We start from the raw sequence: 22437 nt of genomic DNA on the forward strand, positions 1-22437 counted from the left end.
ATAGTACTACATGTACTTTCAATGCACGTTCTGGCAGTAAAAATAAAGGATATATTTCATATAAACTGAAGGCAAAGAGGCCAAAAAAATTGCAATGTTTTGAGCAAAACAACACCAACTCACTTTAAAACACGATTAAGATACTATAAACTGTAATTGAATCAACTCGAAGTGCTAAGTAGAAGAAAAGTGTTAATTAGTAAATTAGTAAAAATACCATTTTTAGGGTGGAAAAGTTTTCTTCTACACTTTTAAACATTTACAAAAATTTCTTGTTAAGGTACAATTTGGAATATTTATGGAAGCTTTCTCAAAAAAAATTCACAACATGTTTCACCTAATAAGCTCAATGTCTGTCAATGTTCTGTAGACTACATTTTCCCCCACAATGTAAAATAATGTGCCCTGCACAGTGTGGCTCAGGTGGCTGGAGTGTCGTCCTACGCACCAAAGGATTACAGGTTCGACTCCCCATCAGGGCACATTCCTAGGTTTCGAGGTCAGTCCCCAGATGGGGTGTGTATGAGAGGCAACTGATTGATGTTTCCCTCTGGCATCTATGTTTCTCTCCCTCCCTCCCCTTCTCTCTAAAATCAATATGTATGTCCTCGGGTAAGGATAAAAATAAAATAAAGTAAAATGAATATAAGGCATCAGAGAGAACTCTCAAATACAGGGCACAGGAAAGGATATCCTTGGAGACAGTGAGCACCAGCAATGCGATCAGCTGACTGGGACTAATTCAAGTCCAAATGATAGCATCTCCTTAGAACCTTTGTTCAATTGTCACCTTCTTAGTGAGGGCTTTACTGGCCACCTCATTTAAAATTGCAAATCTCACCCCATCTCTGGATCTCCTCAGGCCACTTTCCCACTGTGGCCATTACAACAGCCTGAATCCCCTTCTTACATACCCTATGATTGATCCGTTTGCTTATTGCCTGCTAACCCGCAGGAATGTATGTAACACAGGGGCCCACACCTTTGCGGTTTCATCCACTATTGTATCCCCAGTGCCTGGCACCTAGTAAATGCTCAATAAATAGTTGTTACATGAATAAATAAATAGCATCAAGCCTCTTTATACCAGACACCCAAAGTCCTGGACATCTTTCTGTGTGTGCTTTGAAATGAACATAGAAAAGTTCTCGTAGAAAAAAAAATTACACGCTAAAAATAGTTCCCATAAAGTTATAGACATTTTAAAAATAATATCTGGCATGTGTATTCAGTTGGAAATATTTTTTGAAAGTAACATATTGCTTTGGATTAATCAGATAAAGATGAAAGTCAAGAATTTTGCCCACAGTGTTTCTTGCTAACATGACGCTGTTATGCCTGTCAGCTCAGGATATTGCGAATGAAGGATATCTTGTTAAAACAACTGTTGAAGGCAGGTCGTGTCATATCAGCCGCACTCCGCACCCTATGGGAACTCAAATGTTCCCAAGTCTATGTTAATACAATCTTGCTGCTCTGAGGCGCTAAGGCAAAAATAAGTTTTTCAGTGCCATGTACGGCTTTATAAAAGTACCACATTATGTATATGTCTTCCAGAAATGAAGGAAAGCTGCAGTAAGGATTATGCTGAATCAATTTAAGAAGGTAAATATCGTTAACAAATACCATAAAATAACCTAGTAAATGAATCCCATCTCCTTTATCAACTAACAAGAAGTCTCTTTGGTATGTAATTGGTAACATGGGGTCTGTGGGAAAACAAAATCCCCCAGCTCAACGGCTCCAGGTGACTTTCCATCATAAAGTTCTGTACTTTCTAACATGGGATTCCCTGTGCAATTCTCTACACAGTCCTACACTTCCTTTTTTCCCCGGGGATGTGAGGTCCTACTTTTGCTTATCAACCTCTATTCATTGTAAATTATCTGATGACAAAGGACAGAGACCAGTGTATTAGGTTTGGGGGGAGGGCTGAGGGAGAGAACGGTGGAATGACAGAGGGGTTTTCCTAAGGATACTTCAAGTCTGTTGGGAAGTACAGAAAATGCAAAAATGCATATTATTTATAAAAACTGCTTGCTCATTTCATTGGCAGGGAATTTTAAAGACCAATGCTGATTATTACAGAAACAGACATAAAATTGTGAATCGTTAAAAAATTGAGTTTAATTTTTTAATAAAACTCAATATGATTCCACCGATTAAGAAAATACAAAACTAAATCTTAAAATGTTAGGTGTTAAATAAAATATAGATTTTTATGGACTCTGTATGTACAGTTTATTAAAGCTTTAATAAATTGTAAACTTATTTATTTTTTCTTGCCTTATGGCTTTATTAGTGGGATTATTTCTTAATTTTTTTTATTGCTGTTCAATTACAGTGTCCCTATTCTCCCCCATTTCTCTCCCCTGCCCTGCCCACCCCCTACCTTCCACTTGCAATGCTCTCCCCCACTGTCTTTGCCCATGGTGTCATTCCCTTCCTAAACAAGTATTTTAGAAAAATTGAACTAACTTGTAGGTGTAAGTTCTCTGCTTTATGCCAGCTCCACGGCCAGTGTTCAGCATAAGGACGCAGCTTTCTACGTGTTTCTGTTGAGCAACGGCAGCTTCTATAAAATGTGTCCCTGCGACCACTGGCAGGTGGACGGAAGAGGCTGTGGCAGCTCAACGAAGAACCCACAGCATTCGCTGCACTGTGGTGCTGTCAGCTTCGTGTGAAAAGGAGAGAAAAAAGATAGCAAGCGTAGGATACACCCATGGGAATGAACAAAGGTTATGAAGGGCTCTAATGACATAATAATATCTATGAAATTAAGAAGAACATATGATTTCAAAACAAAGGAATTAAAATGTTTTAAAATTACACAGGCTAAAATGCTTAACATACTGTGAATAATAGACTCAGCTCCTTTTTCAGGATACTCATACTTGCTCTTTAAATTCACCTAACTTGAGGAAAATGTAGGACTTTATGAGGATCCTGGCAGCCCAAATGTGTTTTTAGAGCTCAGGCACAATTTGTAGCAATAACTACACCAAACATTAAAACAGTTAAGTCGGAATTCCTACGAAAGCTAGTGTATCAAAACTCCTGTCAGAATTCCTCAAAAACTGGGTTGGCCCTGGGGTCCTTGTGTCCCGATAATTAATATACCCTTATGATTCGCAAGGTGCAAACCCTCACCTTACATAATGTAACGTCTCTCAAGAGAGGCCTATATATTGAGGCAGAAAATAAACTACAACACTTCAATGACAAATTCCAAGGAAATTATAATGAAAATGGGATTTTTTCCTTCTCTATTATTTATCTAGGAGGTAGGAATCAATATATGAACTCAAGATACATGTATTACATTTTGAGTATGAATGTTAGAGTTTGTAATAAACCGATGAGAAAAATGTTACGACAAACCTCCCCTCAAACATGGTGACTACCAACAATGACTACTCACCACATGAGCTGGCTCTGCCATGAGCAAACCCACCTACACGGCTGCTCTCGTGCAGTTACCTGTCTTTAAGAAATGATGCACCTGTCATTCCTGCACCATCGTCTGCAACATGCATGCGTTACGTTTGATTGGCACTTTGATTCACGGGCAGCATTTACTAACACATGGAGCTGAAGCTCATTCACTCGTTCATGTTTCCAGACCTGCCCTACAATGCTAACACGTATTTGTTTCTTATATAGTCACATATTAACTAAATGGTGGCCATTGCTTATAATTAACCCATCCATGAACCATTTTTGGCTGTCTATTCATGCCCCAAAATGTTTGCTACCTCATGAGTTCTTGGTACTCTATCAATACATATAATTTTTACAAGTATTTCCTAATTGCTTCCTGTTGAAGAATGTAGGTAATCACGTAAACTACACTAGCATACTGGACCTAACACAGTGATTCTCACACTTCCTGGTCTGCAAGTCACTTTCGTGAGTCAGGAAATCACATGATCCCTCTACCCAGACCCAAGTTCACATAATAGCCCTTCAATAAATCCTGAAATAGTGCTTGTGCAAACAAAAAGTTCACATAGACTTCTCACTTCTCACAGAGAACTGAGAGACTTACACAATTCTTAAGGCACTTAGCTGAGTCTGTCCTATACCAAAAACACTTATGCTCCAGCCCCTTGCTCTGGCCTAATTTCTTTCATACTATAGAGCACTACCTTTTATTCATATATGTATCTGCAAATATGCTGCCCTCCTCAATCAAGTATGAACTCCATCCTGGAGGATTCTGGATGTCCTGTTTGTCACTGAACACAGGGCCTAGGACAGTGCCTGCCACTCAGCACTGCGGGCTGAGGTATTCAGTAAATGGTTATTGTATCCATGAATTACAGCACATCTCTCAGTTCCCCTGATGGCCTGAAACTTCCCTGAGACTGAGGAGTGGCTGTGGTTTCTCACAAATGAAGATAAATAATTCCCTGAAAAATGAATACTTGTTTCTGAATGAAGCCAAATAACTTTTAAAACTACCACATCTTCCCCAGTATATTCCATTTTCTCCAAATAAAACATTATCAAGTTGTCTAGAAACTAAATTGGAATATTAAAAGCCAGCAATGATGTCACGAGCATTTACAAAACCCTTGTCCAATGCACTCTATTTTCTGTTGTGGTATAAATATAACCTCAACCACCTTTGAGGTTGTAGAAATTAGGAAATTTTTAAAATTGAAATACATGTATTTTATCTTGTATATATATTCTTTAATTTTCTTTTTTATTATAACTAAAATGTCAGCTATAGTATGGGTAACAAATAGGTCCACACAAATAGCATTGTGTGCCGAGGTGCCCATCCCATAGAGAGAGAGACGAGAGATGGACTCACAAGCTGTGATCTGAAGAAAACCAGACAGTGGGGCCTCTGCGGACACTGTGCCGTGGGTGTGCGTTTCCAGGCAGCCCTGCCAATCCCACCCTGACCTACAGCACCCCTTGCTATTTCAGGTCTAAATGAGGATTTATGTGAAATTATGTTCTAGTTCTGTGGTGTGGGTTAGGATGGGACCACCTAACACATGTTCACTTGAAACCTAATCCAAATTAGATCCTGGGTCCCCTGGGGAAAGAGATGAGTACGGTAGCCCATGTTTTCAACAGCATAAGTAGTCAGTGTATTTCTATTATAAAGACATTTCCTATTTGTTAAACTCTGTTTTCAATTTATTGTGTACTTGGCATGCCTACATAGGTTTATCTAAATTTCAAAATATAATGCAGTGATTTCTAAGACATTAACTTGTAAATAATACTTGTCTAACTGAAGAGATTTTCTGACTGAAATTTTCAATCCTTTGCCTTTTGGTGCGTGGGGGACGTGTTCCCATCAATCAATTAGTCAAGACTATTACAATCAAAGAGTAAGAATTTTAAGTTTCTACTGTTTATTTAAAAGCAAAATTGAAACATTTTTTAGAAAGATACCAAAATAGAATATCGCCCTCAGATACATGATGTTAACCTAGAGTTTACAGTTCTAGTTAGCATAACCACCTTGTCTTGTACTTCTTATTGACATAATTTTCAGAATACAATTTTTTATTCTTCAGCTGTTATTTTGCCTCAGCTGTATGGGCTTAACACTATGTGACACATAGAATTAAGACTCCATCCAATATTCTTTACATAGATTTTGTCACTTTTGTGGTTCATAAATGTTAAACAGCAAGTAACAATGGCATTAATCCATCTAATTAAGTAAATTTAAAATGTTGTAATCATCCATTTAAAATGTCATAAAGTGCCTACATTTTAGCCATTGCTCTAGAATTAAGATAAGAAGGAAGTAGACTTCCATTTCTGTTATTGGTTGCTTTAATAATCTGAATTATTGCACTTAGTTTTCTGCGTGTTCCTACATCTCAAAATCATTAAAAGATTCACCTTAAATATTTACTGTAAAACATAAACTTCATGAAAACATTTTGGAATTGCCTGTTTGAACACTGAGTTGGCTCTCTCCTAAAGATGCATGAGCAACATAATCATGGTTTATTTGTACATCTTTGTGACCCTGTAAGAGTTGACCTAGAGATGTTCCTTGAGAGCAGAAGGCTGTCTTTTTCTGTTCAACCCCATCTATCTTTTTACCAAATTCCATGTGTATTCTTTGATGGAATCTCAAAAATATCAATAATGACAATGGTGTTGTTCCAAATGATAATAAACCATTAATTCACCATCAATGGTTGAATCAGAATCACTTAATAAACAGCAAATTGATTCTAGAACAACCTTCTGGGTAAATGTATTAAGGTGGTAGCTTATGCCTATGAGGTGGTAGAGACTAAATCTCGGAAAGGGAATAGATGCTGAAATTACTTCTTTTCGCCACACATCAGTTAAGATCATACATTTATTTTCGGTCTTCCCTGACTGCCTAAATTTTTCATATGTGAAAAAGATTTCTGAATCTGGATAAGGAGTTAAGAGCACCCATACCGTTATATAATTCAAAAAGTTACTGTAATTATGCTTTAATTTATTTATACCTACATAGCACAAAGTCCCTCTTGAGCATTCTTTCTGCTTCCTCACCTTAAATATCTTGCATTCCTATTGTGCTTGTCACCGTTTTTGCTCATTGGATAGTTGTAACTAGTCCAGCGCTGCACGGAAGCAGGTACAGAACAAAGAATGCAAGCGCAGCTGTCTAAGCAGCCACTCGATGCAGTGACCCCCACGCCATGTGCTATGATCGTGAGTGATGGAGCTGGTCTGACTGCAAGCTACTTTCAAATAATGATCCACAAAGTTAATCAAAAGGGCTTCCCTGTTCAATATTTACCTGTTATTCATTGACAGCCACTGTCTGCATTGCCGTCTAGGGTGTATAAAATGGGATCAGGAATACGGAGCTCAAACTGCCCCCAAGTGCCTCACCGAAGTACCAGACACAATGAGAGCAGAATGAAGCTGCTCCTCACACCACCTCTGACACTAAAGGACGTGGGCACGAGTTCCACCGCAGCAACACAGGGCTCCTTCCTGAATTTGGAGGCCGAATTAGTTGCTGATAATGAGGGATGAAAGGAAAACCATCACATGAGGGGAGGGAAAGAAAGAAAGGAGGGAGATATTAGGTATCAAAACATAAACATGCAGGGAAAAATAGTAATTTCCTGTATTTGGGCAAAAAAATAATATTCCCTTCTTGATGTGATTTCCTTGCTTTTATGTACTAAGAAAGTCGTATCTATCCTGAAAATTATTTTTCTCATTTTAATACACATTCAACATTTTAAGCTAAAAAAATAATAAGAAAATATTGATTTTTTTTTCTGTTAGGTATTTAAATGCTGTTTGCCAGTCTGTCAATCAAACGTCCCCAGAGGGGATGCTGACCAGCCTCCATGTCCACCCCTAAAGAGAGACAGCTAATCACACTGTCTGAATACAATTTCCTCGTGTTCTTTTTCTTTAACCATCAGCTAGAAAGCAATGCTTACTATCAACCTTATTATTCACATTATCCATGCAACTTGGCAGGTTTTAAACATGGGTATTTAAGGGAGGAAAGTCACTCCAAATGTTAATCCTCTTTTAACTAAATTTTCCTGAACACTTACTTAGGAATGGTAAACAGTATTTGAGCATTTACTATGTACCAAACATTGTTCTCAGTACTTTATGTGTATTAGGTCATTTACTCAACCATAGTAAACCCTATGAGAATATTATCATCATTTCACAGATGAGAAAAATAGGGAGTTGATAGCCTATGTAACTTGTTCAAGATCACACAGCAAATAAATAACAGAACTAGGGTTTGAATGCATCAGTCTCTGTCACAGCCAGTGCACTTATCCACTACATTAAAGTTGCCTCTAATTGCATTTAGCATTTCTAAAGAAATAAGACAACTATCAGCCTTTAATAGTGCCTTAAGAAGGTCTGCGGAGTTAATAAATATATTTAACTTGCAATCTTATTGAGAAGATATCACACACACGCTTTTATCCTCTAACTTTTATAAGTTTATGTCATGCCTCACCTCTCAGTTTATGAGTTCCTAAAAGGGATTTATTTGCATATGTACGACCGAGTGCCACCACACACGGTACAGAGTGAATGACGCGTGAGGATTTAATCTTGGATTCAGTATTGACTTCCCTCTCTCTTTTATATCCCCTCTCAGTCCACTCCCTCAGGAAATTCTGTTGGCTCTTCTTCAGATGACATCAAAATCCAAATTCTTTTTACCACTTCTAGTCCAGGCCCACAGGGTGAGCCACCTTGATTCTGATAACAGTGTCCAAGCTAGTCTTCCTTCTTCCACCCTACTCCCCCTGAGGCATATGTAAACTCAGCCAGCAGCCAAACTAATTCAAAAGGTAAGTTACTTCTCAAGCCAAAATCCTCCCCAGGCCCCATTTCAGGTAGAAGGCCCTCCCTGGCCTGCGGGGTCCTGTGTGCTGGCCCCGTCACCTCTCTGACCTGCCTCCTGCTGCTGCTACGCTCCTTGCTCACTCAGATTGGCCTCCTCATGGTCCTCACACATACCAAGAACTCTTCAGCTTCAGAGCCTCTGCAACAATTGTATGCTCTGCCTGGAGTACTTTCCCGTGGCTCTCTGGGTGCCTGGCTCCCTCACTCTCTGAGCCTTGGCTCAGATGCCGTCTTTTAAAATGGGACCTCACCTATTTGAAATCATGACCAACACATCTTCACTCCGGCACTGTGAATTCTTTCTTAACCTTCTATGTTTTTGTTCCACAGCACCGACCACACCTGAGAGAATATCTGATTTACTTCGCTTCTAACATTTGTTGGTTACTGCGTGTCTCTAACTCCCTCTGACTCTGAGGGCAGAGATTTTCATCTTTGTTCACTAAATAATAGTTCCTGGTTATAGACGGTACCCCATTAAAGTGCTGAATTAAATTAGGAGACGAAAGAAGCCACTGTGGATGAAGCAAAGGCACAGAGTCAGTGCATGTATTTTGTGCATAAGAACAGTAAACTGAACATAATTCCTGGACAGGAGCAGAGAGCTTATGCTGAAAAATATCTTTGGGGAGAAGGGGAGGCTGAAAGGCTGACTAGAGCAAGGCCAGTGGGTTTTAAACACTAAGTAATATTGCAGAAACCATGAAGTGAGAATGACAGTCAATGATTTTGAGCAAGGAAATGTGTTAGAAACAGTATTTCAACCTGGTAACTGTTTGTTTGTAAAGTAGCCCAGAAAGAAAAACTTTTACATTCTCTTGCATGGTACTTTGTATACAGTAGGACTCAAGTGCTTATTTAAGGTAATCAAACTGAATGAGATAGGAGATAAGACTAATTAGGAGACTGCAACAATGTAGGCATGAAATAATAGCTTAGATTAGGAAAATGGGAACAAGTATTTTTAAGGAACTACTCTACAAACAGGATATTTGAGACAAGAGAAAAGCAGAATGAAAGCACATTACAAGAGTATGTCTGAATGACCAGAAAAATTAAGATAAAGCAAAAGTACAGGGTAGGGGAGAATCATCCTAAGGAAGACATGGAGTTCTGTTTTGAGGGGATGGCTCAGAGATATGGATTTCTGTTCCAGGGGTGGGGAGACTGGCCTGGAGAGAGCCAGGCACTGAGAGACCAAGGTGTCACTTTGCAGGTGGGCCACATGCCACACGGCACCTGTGTGAAATTCTTCTAATCACTTAACTTCTTTGTTTGGTTGGTTGGTTTGTGGGTTTTTCTCACATAAAACACAGATAAAACACAGTTGAGTGTGTTGCTTTGAGATTAATTGGCAATGTCCATAGAAGTACCTACAAATTTCTCGGTCATTGCATATCTGTGAGGTGGATGTAAAATGGATCACAAGCAGAAACATTAAGTACTTTTGGAATATAAAACTGGAGTTTGGAAAGAGGTAAGGCTTGAGATGAAAACTTGGATTCATCCATTTCTGTGTGGTAACTATAGTGTAAGAGCAGATGAAATTTCCAAGGGGGGGCCAAATTGCCCCCACACTGGAGCATAGACTGACTTGCACAGAAAGGACACAGAATGTATGTTTTTTAAATGACTCATGTTCAAATACAACAAACTTTCCTCTGCAGGCAAGGCTTTAAGTTCCTCGTGGCCTTATTCTTTTGCAGAAATAGATTTCAGTAAACTACCCTTGAAGAGAAGATGGGTGTGTCTCTGTCCTCCAATTGAACGGGGATGAACTGCTGGACCAGACTGACCAGGACTGGCCAGCAATAAATAGTCACCAGCTCAAAACTTACTAGCTGGGCAAACTGAGCACCTTCTCTGAGCCTTCATTTTCTTGAGTGCAAAATGAGTGTGTAACCCACCAACTTCAAATATGTTGCTTGGGTCAATTACAATAATACCTGGAGAACACAGGACATCATAGTGGCAACATGATACTTCCTTTTCTTCTTTTTCTCCTTTTCTTTAGTAATTGATGGTTTTAGTCCCATCAATTACTAAAACCTATGTCAGCCTCACCCATACGTCTGCATTCGGAAAACCAGCCACAGAGAAGCAGGAACAGTGAAACTGAAGCATAACTCACTGTCAAAGAGTTAAAACTTCTGTCATCCCCAGGAGGATCAGTTTGGGAGGTGGGTATAAGGAGACTAAATGGTAGTGAAAAAAATATATAAAGAAGGTTAAAAAATAAAATGAAATAAATAAAAAGAAGGATCAATTTAGTCTCACAATGAAAGGCTTCTGCATCAATGAGCATTTTCTTTTGACGGCAGAATAAATGTAGCTGTATCCATTCTATTCTGTCTCTAGCTCAGAGCCTCACAGTTTGAGAACACTCTATACCACAGAAATCGATTGTGTCCTGCAAATTTCTCGTGAACAGACCCAGTAAAGGTATTTATGGTACAAGAAAACTAAACTTCCCACTAGACGCCCGTAAAAGTATACTGAAATTAAAATCTTCTGGCCCATAATTTTCATTTTCTGTTCTTCCTTTCCCTGAGGCATTCCAGAAATACCATGATAAATTTTTTCTTTAAAAAAATCAGTTTTTTACTCCTACCAGCCTCATATAAATTGTTATTAGCTCTGGGCAAGTGGCATTCGGAAGAGAAGGTAAACAATCTTCCTATCAAATGAGTTTATTGATCATCAAGTTTACAAGAACTTAGGAACTCCCCCTACATTCCATTCTTTTCCCCACTGGATATGTCTCCAAATCTTTCCCTTAAGAAACCTGGGGGCATGAATACTACTGCTTTCACTGATATTAATTCAAGACCTAGAACACCTGATGAATTTGTCTAGGGGATGAGAATCAGAGCTGCTGCTTGTCTTCCCCATGGAGCGGTTAGGCACTTCACAGAAAGGGAGGCTGCTTCCCCGGAAGTGAGCGCACTTCCCTGTAAATAAGTCTTTACCAAGAGACCAGCTGGTGTCGAGAGAAGAGCCACCCATAAGACTATGCACCTCCTGGTTTCCAGACCAATGCATGCAGTCGGCTGGATTCCCTCTGAGCAGCCCTGACAGGCAATAGTCAAGAAAAGGATGCTGTTATGAAAGCTTTTGTTGACTGAAATGCAAGTGATAAAAATTGCTAGTAAGAAATAGGCCTCTCCTCATTGGTACCTAGTGAGAAAGAGCAAAGAGTGAGGCTGTATACAGAATCTAATATATAAACACTATTGTATTTAATATTTATTGCAGGGATCCTTTATAACTGGGCTGAGGAAGGGGAAGGGAAATTGGGTTTTAAATAAGATGCAATGATAGTCTATTTAATCACATAAATCTAAAGCACTCAATTCCAAAGAATCCTCACACTAATGTGTGAATCACAAAGGTCCTGAGTTTGCCAATGGAAAATCACTCAAGAATGCTTTGCTTACAGGCTGGTCATTGAACCAAAATCCTCATAGGACCCAGACCTCTCTCTGCTTTGAGAACCAGATCAAAACATCTCAAAGCTAAACACAGTAAATAGACTTCTCTTTTTAAGCAACCTACAGAATGATGCAGCAGACGTGGCATGTGAGAGAATGAGTTTGTAAAGCAGCCAGAAAATTCCATCTAATCACTTAACAGTTACTTCTCATACATATACATATTCTGACTTAAAAAAAACACCTATTTTTATTTAGCCCGCCAAACTTAACATTAGACTCATCCTATAACTTTTAAAATTATGTCCACATTTTAATAATGGGTTATCTAAATGAAAGTATTGAAGTGGTAGGGAAGGAGTTTTCTGCTAAAAATCTTATCCCTGTTGCCATGGATCAGTATATTACTAGTTGTTGCTGAAGGAATTTAAATTCAAACCAAAGAATTAAAATTCCCCCAACAAGAAAGTAATCAATCCAGAAAACAGATAAAAACTACACCTGGGAAAAATATATCAAGTGAGGAAGGAAATCTCGGCAGAACATGGTTTCTATACAAAGTTGACCATATAACCTCCTGCTTCCTCTACACAAGTCGCTCCTGCATAAGTCAGAACACTCGGACCCAGGAATTTTCCAGCTGAGTCCACTCTTGAACTCACAAGAAAATACCATTACATATGGACATACATCTATCCAACGTGATATGCACATAAATACACAGAATTTTACTTAAGAATAGACACCAAAGCAACAGTGGCTACCTGTCGGTAGTACAGTTAGGCCAAATGACAATGATGTTTTTCCTTACGACTACCTGCATTTTCCAAATGTTCCAGATTTAAAATGTATTGCGCCTCAAAAAACAGCTATTCCAGGAGAAAATGATAAAGCTAATCTATAGCCCGCCCCCTGCCATCCACCAACCCAGAACCATGGCACTGGGTCTGGTGAAAGGAAATCCAAGACTACCCCCTCAATACAAGTAAGCGTACTCTGTGGTTTCCAAAGTAATACAGACCCAAGGCCACTTACTGAGCAGAGGACAGGGAATTCCTTGAGTCAATAATGGACAAATAACACATGGAAGTAAAAGTTCTGGGTAGGGTAAAGTTGAAACTATCATCTCATCTCTTTGTTGTTGATAACACTGTTAGAGAGGAAGGAGACTTGACTTGGGGTGGCGATCATACAACAGAATGTACAGGCGATGCACTACAGAGCTGTACACCTGAAACCTATATAATGTGCTAACCATTGTCACTCCCATAGATTCAACAAAAAAGAAAAATAACTATTAGGGAAGGGGTGCTAATTATATACTTTCTCACTAAAAGGGATAAATCCTTGTGGTTTTCCTTTTTCTATTATAAGCATGCTACCTATATGACACAGATTTTTAACAATATAGGTCACAATATTTTATTTCAAGTGGCACTTCCACAATATTTTACACATTTTTATAAGGAAGGTATTTTCTCAAATTTCCTAAGAATTTGAAATTTTCTGATACACAAAATTAATTTAACACAGATTCTGATATCCTTTTTAATGAAGAGCTGTACTTTGAATGCTAGGAAAATGTAAATTCTCACATTTATATTACATAAAACATAATAATAAATAGCAAATATAACATCATTCAGGATGTATTCCTTTAGCAACTTTAAATTCTTCAACAGTTTCAGTCAAACCGACTTATCTTGCAGGAGGTTGAATGCTATTTCTATTTTGCAAACAAGAGCTCTGTAAAATGAACAGTTGTACCCTAAGTGAGATGAGTAACAGAATAGTACTCACTTAGTGAATACTTATTATATGACGAGCACCGTTAGTAAGCATTTTTGTGGTTTAGACTTAAGGCAGACAGACTGAGGTCTAAGCAGGGGTTTAGCCAACTTTTTCTGTCAAGGGCATGGTAGCAAACATTTGAAGCTTTGTGGGCCATGTGGTCTCGGTCACCACTGCAGTACAAAAGCAGCCATAGGTGATGCATAAATGAATGACTGTGTTCTAATAAAACTTTATTTACAAACACAGGCAGGGGAAACAGGGAGCAGATGCTACCAGTGGGCCACAGTTGGGTGATGCTAATCCAAATTCCACCATGTCCTACCTTCTCGACCTTGAATGAGCTGCTTCAGCTCTGTAAGCCTCTGTTATCTGTAAATGGTGGTATGATCATACCTAGTGCGTACATTTATTATAAGAATTTTTAAGTATGCTAAGCCATTAGCCCTCTGCCTGACAGCAGGATCTGGTAAAAGATTAGTAATATTAGGTATCATCATCTTCATCATCACATTGATCCTCAAAACAAGTAGGAGATGTTATTATGTTTACCTCCATTTCGGAGGCGAGGAAACAAAAGCTTAAAGAGTTAAATGACTTAGCCACAGTCCGACGTCTAATAGATAATTGTAGGATTGAGATCAAACTCAGGTCTGTGTCCGGGAGGCTTAACCATCCCTAGCGATGATTTAAAACTACTGTCTGGAGTGAAGATCTCCTAAAATAGGCTGCTCAGAGTCAAAGAGTAAAGCATGGTTAATTCTTCCACTCTAACACATAAACTACATCCACAAAATTCACTGAAGACACATTTACAAACTCAATACCCACAACAAACTGTTCGTAAGGTGAGAAGAATTTAGGGAAACCATAGCTTGTGTAGAACTATAAGTTTCCTGTATTATTTTTTAAATGCCCCACAAGCACATTAGTCTCTCTGCCTCTCTGAATGCACCCGTTAGCGATTCTGAACACTAGTTCACCAGCATGGCTACAAAAGGTTCATTGTCCCTCTGTTCCTCTCACCTTGACCTTTACTTTCTGTTCTCAAGTTTCTGGAGTTCTCATACATACTGCAGGTGTGTCACTAACCAATTATTTTTAAAAATCTAGGCAGTCACTTCTCTCATAATGAAAATATACACTCTGGTAAAGCCAATTAATATTCTTCCATTTTAAGTCACGCTTCCTGTGCCTGTTCGTTTTTACTTTCTGGCATACTTTTATCTTGAATTATAAATGGTCTGCGAGGAGAAAGGCAACTCTGGAGCACCTCCAGCCAGGAAAAGCAATTTGTAGAAAGGTCCTGAACTGGATTTCATATTGGGAGAGTCATCTAAAATGTTTATAAATTGAAAATAACTTCAGACAAACCAACCCAGCACAAACACATCACACATTATTCCATTCAGAGCGTGCTAAATGGGTAGAAGCTGAGGCCACGGGCAGCTCCCTCAGCAGGTTTCCTCAGGTCGAAGGTACTTCCGGAGTGATTCCCTAACATGCAGTTTATGCCCCACTCCTACCCTCTTGCGAACCCCTCCAGGGGCTCTCACGGGGCAGTGCACACCCATGCCTTTGCTCCCTGCTTCTCTCCAACCTCAACTGTTAGCCTTCTCCAGACCTGCACCCCTGACATGCACCCTGTGTGAGCTGCTACACCAGAAATATTGTAAGCCCAAATCACTACCCCAAGCACCCGTCCCCTAAATCAACTCTCTCCTCCATCAGGAAAATCTCAGAGCCCACCTGGACTATTAAAAATAACCCCTCATGGTACCACTTCCACAGTGCGCACTCACGCCACTTGTGGTACTGCTCACACCGGGTCCTAAGTCTTTTTTTACCTCTCAGTCTCCTAGGCTTCTGGAGGCCAGAGGTATCTTTTAGTTACCTCTCATTAAATCAGCTTGTGTATAACAGCACCTGACCCATGGGGGACAATCAAAATGTTTGCTAAACAAATGAATGAATTACTTCCTTCCTATAAATAGTACACTTTTGCCTTCCACATTACCAAGCTATGCCACTTCAAGTCATTTACAAGCAAAATCCTTCAGGTGATGCTAAAATTAACTGCGAGAAACCTCCAGAAATCACGCTGAAAGGCATGATGTGGATATTAGAATTCATCTGGCTGTTGAAAGGCTTGAAGTAGTTCTTGCCACAAAGTTCAATGTCTGTTTAACACGCAGATTCTATCAGAGCTCTTTATGAAGAGTTTATTGCATATACTTTTTCAATTCTTTATTTACTGATCCAAACAATGGCATAGATTATTCTAATAGAGGGGAGGAGAGGACTATATAACAGCAATCAATCAATCAATCAGATTAAACAACCAGCCAAAGAGTTTGCTGCTGTTGGAGCCTCCTCCCTCCCCGTCAGCACAGGTGACCACCAATCCCACCATCCCAAACAGCCTGTCTGACAAGGCACCTGTCTGGTTCCCCTGAACTGGGATGACACATGCAGGTGGTGAGCACTCTAGCACAGCACAGCTTCTTTACTTATTCATCTCTTCCTATCCCCAGACATCTTAATTCCTTCTTTCTTTTAAGCCTGAATCTTCCCATTTCCAAACCCATGCTTCTTGACCAAGGCCAGTCTTAACACTACTGAGTAGGAGAATACCCACTTTCTGGGTTTGTTCTTTTCACAAAAGGGAGGAGACATCATACACCCCAATCATACACCCACACCCCACTAACCCCAAAGTAATGTCTCCAACCTCCCCGCTTACGGTGTCTGAAATTACTCTCTTCAAGAAGACTCCCTTTTTTCCCTTGAATTCTTTCACTTGGAGTTGCATATTAACTGAAAATGGCCCTTAGAAGAGTAACTATCAGTTAACACTTTATCTGCAGTGAGGGGCATAGACAAAAATGCCCAAGGAGACAAGGCCTTGGGCATGAAACACTAATTAGGTATTCAGGTGGAATGAATTTCACAGAAGAGGAAAAGGGGCTTGGGATGGAGAATATGGAAAACAAAGACAACCCTCACAATTTTGCGGGGGCCTCTTCTGCTTTAGGATACAACTCCCCAGTTAATTACAAACCCCTCCCCCCAGTCCTGGCTGAACTTTGAGACTAGAAATCCTGGGTTAAGCCCCTTTTTTTAAACTAGGTCCCTCAGTGCCCACTGCAACAGCACAGTGTAGGCTCAAAGTGAGTGATTCCAGTTCCAGTCTCCCCAAGAGTCAGTCTTTTCTAAATATTGGTGAAACTGAGACAGGATAGCAAGAAGCTACAAAAATCCTTGGCAAATTGGAACAGAAAAACTGAGACAGCTAAACCAACTGGCCAAGCAATTTACGGTCAGGCACAGATGGTCACGCGGGCTGAAGTGCCTGGTAGGGACAAAACTGGGGAAATAAGGACCTCGCCCCAGGGTAACCTATCCTTCCCTGGCCTTTCCTCCCTGGAGATAATATCTAGGCCTCAGTTGTATTGGGTTGGCCAAAACATCCATTTAGTTTTTTCCATAAAACAAAAGACATTTTTCACTTTCACCAATAACTTTATTGGTTTGGATATTTTGAGCATGTTGGCTCCCACTATTGGCTTCCAGTGGGTAGAGGCCAAGGGTGCTGCTAAACATCTCCCAAAGCAATGCATAAGACAGCCCCCCAGCAAAGAATGATTTGGCCAAAATGTCAATAGTACAAGAAACTTCACTTTTGATACATTCAGTCAGTCACAGGACCTCCATATGATGCACAAATCATTTTTTGCATTTCAGTCGTGTGTTTACCTTTCTTGAAATAATAAAGCATAATAGGCTGAAAATGTGTATTTTCTTCCATCTTCAATATTAACATGGCTGCACAAAAATTCACCAATTTTGACAAGGTTTTTAAAAAATGCACACCGATATGACACTGTCACAATACAATCTAACAAAATTGTTTTGAATGACGTTAAAGACAACTAAGCACTGCTAACGCCAGTGCACAGAAAACACTAAACAAACTTTTTGGCCAACCCAATATTTCAGCTCCAGGCCCAGAAAAGCAGCAAAACCAGGTGAGTGGCACCAGAACCAACCACAATGACTACAGACCTCTGCCCTGTCACCGACCAATCAGTGGAGATCACGACCCTCAAAAGTCACGCCTGTAAAACTGATGAATAAAGTACTGAAACCCTCCGCTGAGACCTCGCCTAAGGTTCCCACCTGTAAGAAAGAGATAAAAGCCTCAAGACAAAGGACCCAGCACGCTTTTCCTCTGGGGAGCAGCCCCTGCCATTCCCTTCTTCTTCCCCCACTTCTTTCTTCACAGGCATGCGGCTCCTAAACTCTAAAGCAATGTGCAGCTAGCAGCTTGTCCCATGTTAATCCCCTGAATCTGCCCCTAACGCCCCCTTTTCTCTGACTTCCTACTGGGCTAAGGCAGCTCACTCTCGGCTCTTCTGTTGCTTCTTCCATGCTAAGCTCTTCCTTGTTTCACCATCCCCAGCTTTAATAAATGTATCCTCACAGTCACCTGGACTCATGTTGTGAAGTCTTTCCTACACAAAGTCAAGAACCCACACGCTACAGCTGGCCCTTGGCAGACTAATAACAAAATGACTATTCTTGAACTCAGCTTTAAGGATGCTCCCTCCTCTTCAAGTATGTCTACAGTTGTGTCCAACCAGATGGCTGAATGGTGACAAACTCTGAGGCTGTGAGTCTCAGTTGACTCTGTCCTATCTAGTTATCTCTTCTCGCTGCCACTTACTAACCCAGGTGATGTTGGAAGACTTATTGCTATAGTTCCTTCTCATGCCCGTGAAAGTTTCCTTTCCCCTGACACAAATATTTTCTGCCTTTCTTTAAAAGCAAAGTCTAAGGTGAGCACAGTTATTGTGGAGAGGGGTATTACATCTCTTTTTTCAGACTTTCCATGCTGCTTTTACTTCTATGTTGAAAATAGAAAAAAAAAAAAGTTCCTTCCAATTGTTTTAATTGTTTTAATTGGAAGGAACTTTGGTATTCCCCAATCAAATCCACTACTTTACCAATGAAATCACTAAATTCCAAGGATATTATTGTAACCTATAAAGACAGCTGAACAGGGGGAGAGGGATCTGGAACCTAAAATTTCAGGATAGCAAAATGATTGCTTAACACAAAACAATGAAATTTGTAAAATATTTACAATATGGTTAGTGTTCTTGGAAACACTATTCCTACCCCATGCCAAGAAAATATCACCAGTTATAATTTGAAGTTTTCAAATGGTCGTGTCATAGCACTTATGTAAGAAGTCAGAGTAGCTACCATTATTTTATACTCAAATTACAGACATTTTGAAATAATCAGAGGCTTTTTTTATTCCTGTGTACTTTAAATATTCAATGTTATTTAGATGATTTAATTATTTTAATAATTTCCCAAAACATCTAAACATAACATATAAAATAACGTTCCAAAATGAAAGAATTCACAGTAATTGTGAAGTCACAGAATCATAGCTGAAAGAAATAAGCAGTAATAGGCTGGTAAATATGAAACAACCAGCTGGGGGAGAAGGGCACCTGATTTACAGCATTTTCCAATTTCCACGAGGCCAATAATTCCCCTAATTTCAAGTCACTAAATCTGTCAGGGATCAGGACTGGAAAGCCGGCCATCCAGGCTGGCTCCACCACGTCCTACATGGGAGACCAGAGTGTGTGGCCTTCCCTTCCGAGACTTCCCAGAGCTCACCGTTTCTTTATAGCCCACTGTGCCCCGCACACATAACGACGTGACAGCTGTACATCATTGTGTTTACCTACTCAGCCCTCTCTTAGGGGGGCTTTCAATCTTTATTTGGATGTAAAACAGTGAAAAGCACCTTCTACCTCATGACCCGCCCTGTGAACACACGCATGTGCAGTTTCAAGTGCACGTACACCAACACGTGAAACAAAAACAGAAGCCTCAGTGGGAAAATCACACCGACTGACCGCAGTGCACTAATAAGGGAATTTTCCGTTCTCTTCCATTTCATTTTTTATTTTTCTGATCTTGATCCACTAAATTGGACTCATATCCCAGTAGTTGGACAGAGCCCCCAAAATAGACTCTAAACTCATTTGTGTCTCTTCCTATGTCTAGCGGTATTTACTGACACCTAAAAAGGTTGAATGATTTGCCCAAAGGTGCACCTCCCATAGTGCATAAAGACCCCTCGAGGCAAAATCTAATTCATTACTCAGAATCAGGATATTCATGGCTTCACACTGGAAGCTAAAGAGTCTTTCAAGACAGCTTCCTCTTTGCCAGAAATTGGCAGAGATGTTCTGTAAAAATTGTACTGACCCCGCCATAGATGAGAGTTTGGCCCTATGACCAACCCCGCCTGGTGGCCTAGGATGGCCAGGCAAATCGCAGTGATCACCATATCCCGCTTAATAACAGTCAGCTCTCAAGAGGGTTGAAAAGATCTTGTTCACAAAACGTTTCCAATCCTCTATGGAAAGGAACTATATAAATGGTAATTAATAGTAAATGTATTATATACAATATGCATACGTCTATATACAATATACATTAAAAGCAGCTTTCTAGTAACCAGAAGCCAGTGACTTGGCTGGAGAAAATACTTACTCAGGAAAATAGAGCCTGAGTCCTTGGCCTTTTCTCCTGTGTTCTCATGCGCCACATGCTTGTTTATATGTGCTATTAAATGTACACTATAGTTGCAAGACAATCCAGATAAGCATCTTCACTAAAACACACAACACCATTAATCATCGCGTGACAGTGCTCCAATTTAACATCGTGGGGATTTCCTCCCCTTCTTCATCATTTCTTTGCCAATATTTCCTTGTTATGAATGTCCCCCTAGTGACTTCGCCTGGCAGTCACAGCTGTGCTGCCTACTGTGTCTACGCTGACTACAAATAACACCAATTCTTTTTAAAAACCAGCCTATAGACCAAACGTACAGTTAGAAGGAAAGCCCTGCCTGGGCCGGATTCTCGATGACCTCTTCTGGGCGCCTCACCTTAAACAGACAAACCTCGGCCTCTAAGCGGATAGTGATTTCAGACACGTGAAACTGGCTTAATTACAAATGAACGACAGTTGGCTGTTGGGCTCCAATTACTTGATTGGTCAATAATCAACTGCTGCTTTAAGATGGTCCTTAAAGGGCCCCCTTCTTATACAACAAAAGGCTTCTTCAAAGTATCCAGGAATCACAACAAAGCCACAGTATCATTAAAAATTATGGAAACCTGACCACCAAGGGCCACAATAAATATGACTCAGAGATATCAGGAATTTTTTAAGTAATAATCAAAAACAATTTTGCATTATAATTACACCAATTTTAATGAAGAGAATGACACTACCTAAGCAATAGATTATGAAGAAATAAAGCCAGAGACAAATAGGCAGCACAGAAACAGGGACACCAGCACCGCCCCCCCCCCCCGCCCCGCCCCCGGCATCTACTTAGTGTCCACTGCAGAGAACAGCCTTCCCTGGCTCCAGACTTCCCTGATCATTTGTGAAGTGGAAACCATGTGAGCAAACGCTCTGTAAGCAACTGGAGGAGTAAATAAAAGTAGAACTCACCAACTTGCATTCAGAAACAATTTTTAAGGAAAAGGATATTTTTTTTTCAATACTGAAACTCTACTGCAAAAGAATTTAAGAGTTTCTGGACAAAAACACAGCAAACTATATCTGCAAAGTATATCTAGAAAGGGTAATGGCTTCAATGGAATAATGTTTACCATACCTTACATTTTTATAGGGAAATTTAATTAATACAGTAAAGGCTAATGTTGCTTCAATTAACATTCCATAACTTTTCTGAAAAGCATAAATTTTATCCTTTACAAGAAGGTTCTGATTTAGACTATTGTTTAAAAAAACAAAAAACGAAATCGTTCCTCTTAGCAAAAGCAATACGAGGCAAGCTATGATATAATAAAACGCCTCTCCTCCCCAGAGCAGAGTGTTTACTTCGGAGAGAGTAACACCTTCTCAACAACAGCGCAGATTCTGTTAAGTAATGGACAAAGCAAATGACAGCAAAGGCAGAGGACTCGACTTCAATTTAACTGTCCTGTAAGGTACATAGTAATTAGCTGCAAAGCTCTGAAATCTTAGCTAGCATGTTAAATCTGCTACATGACAGTATAATTTGACTTCTTAAAGGATTATGCAAATTACAACTCATCATTCCATTACAGGATTGAAAAAAAGTGACAGCTAATTTATACATAACACACCTTTCAAATCCCTAAGATGCAGAGCACCTGTGCAATGTATTTTGCTGAAATTTCCTTGCATATAAGTATTTGTTTATTGTGATAAAAAGAAGCTTATCTAAGAGCTTTAATATAGTCATTTTTAAAAACTCTTAGACCACAATTGCAAAAGCATTAACATTTTTCTGTCTTGATTTCAGAGACAAATATTTTGGTTGTTTATATTTGATTTGGTTTTGTTTTTTTCTTCCCCCACTAAATTAGAAAAATATAAGGTTTCAATACAAGTATATTTTTTAATAGCTGGCAACCACAAGCACTGATGCACGAGCCAGAAGGAAGACTCACAAAGATTTCAACATACTTCTGGTAGGTAGATTCACAGTAGATTCCGTCATATCTGTAGATTTTCCTACATTCTGATTGGTTGGGCAGAGGATGCTGGGCAGTTATTCTGTAGAGGCATCAAAAACAGATATACATGACTAGAGGTTCTCTACAGTCAACGGGAATGCAGGATAACAAGTATGTTGAAGCTTAATATAGTTTGCTTTTTATGCTTTTCAGCTATATATACATAATTGCAATGTGTACATACACTCTAGAACATTAACTTCCACTTTCAGAAACCTGCA

General features: G+C 39.6%; 1 protein-coding gene across 3 annotated transcripts in view; it reads right to left on the reverse strand.

Moving 5' to 3' along the window:
• Positions 1-22437, reverse strand: part of NPAS3 (neuronal PAS domain protein 3) — an 850571-nt gene that overhangs the window by 718339 nt on the left and 109795 nt on the right. The gene's annotated exons all lie outside the window — the stretch shown is intronic.

The sequence above is a fragment of the Desmodus rotundus genome, chromosome 7 (assembly GCF_022682495.2).
Source record: "Desmodus rotundus isolate HL8 chromosome 7, HLdesRot8A.1, whole genome shotgun sequence".
NCBI lineage: Eukaryota > Metazoa > Chordata > Mammalia > Chiroptera > Phyllostomidae > Desmodus > Desmodus rotundus.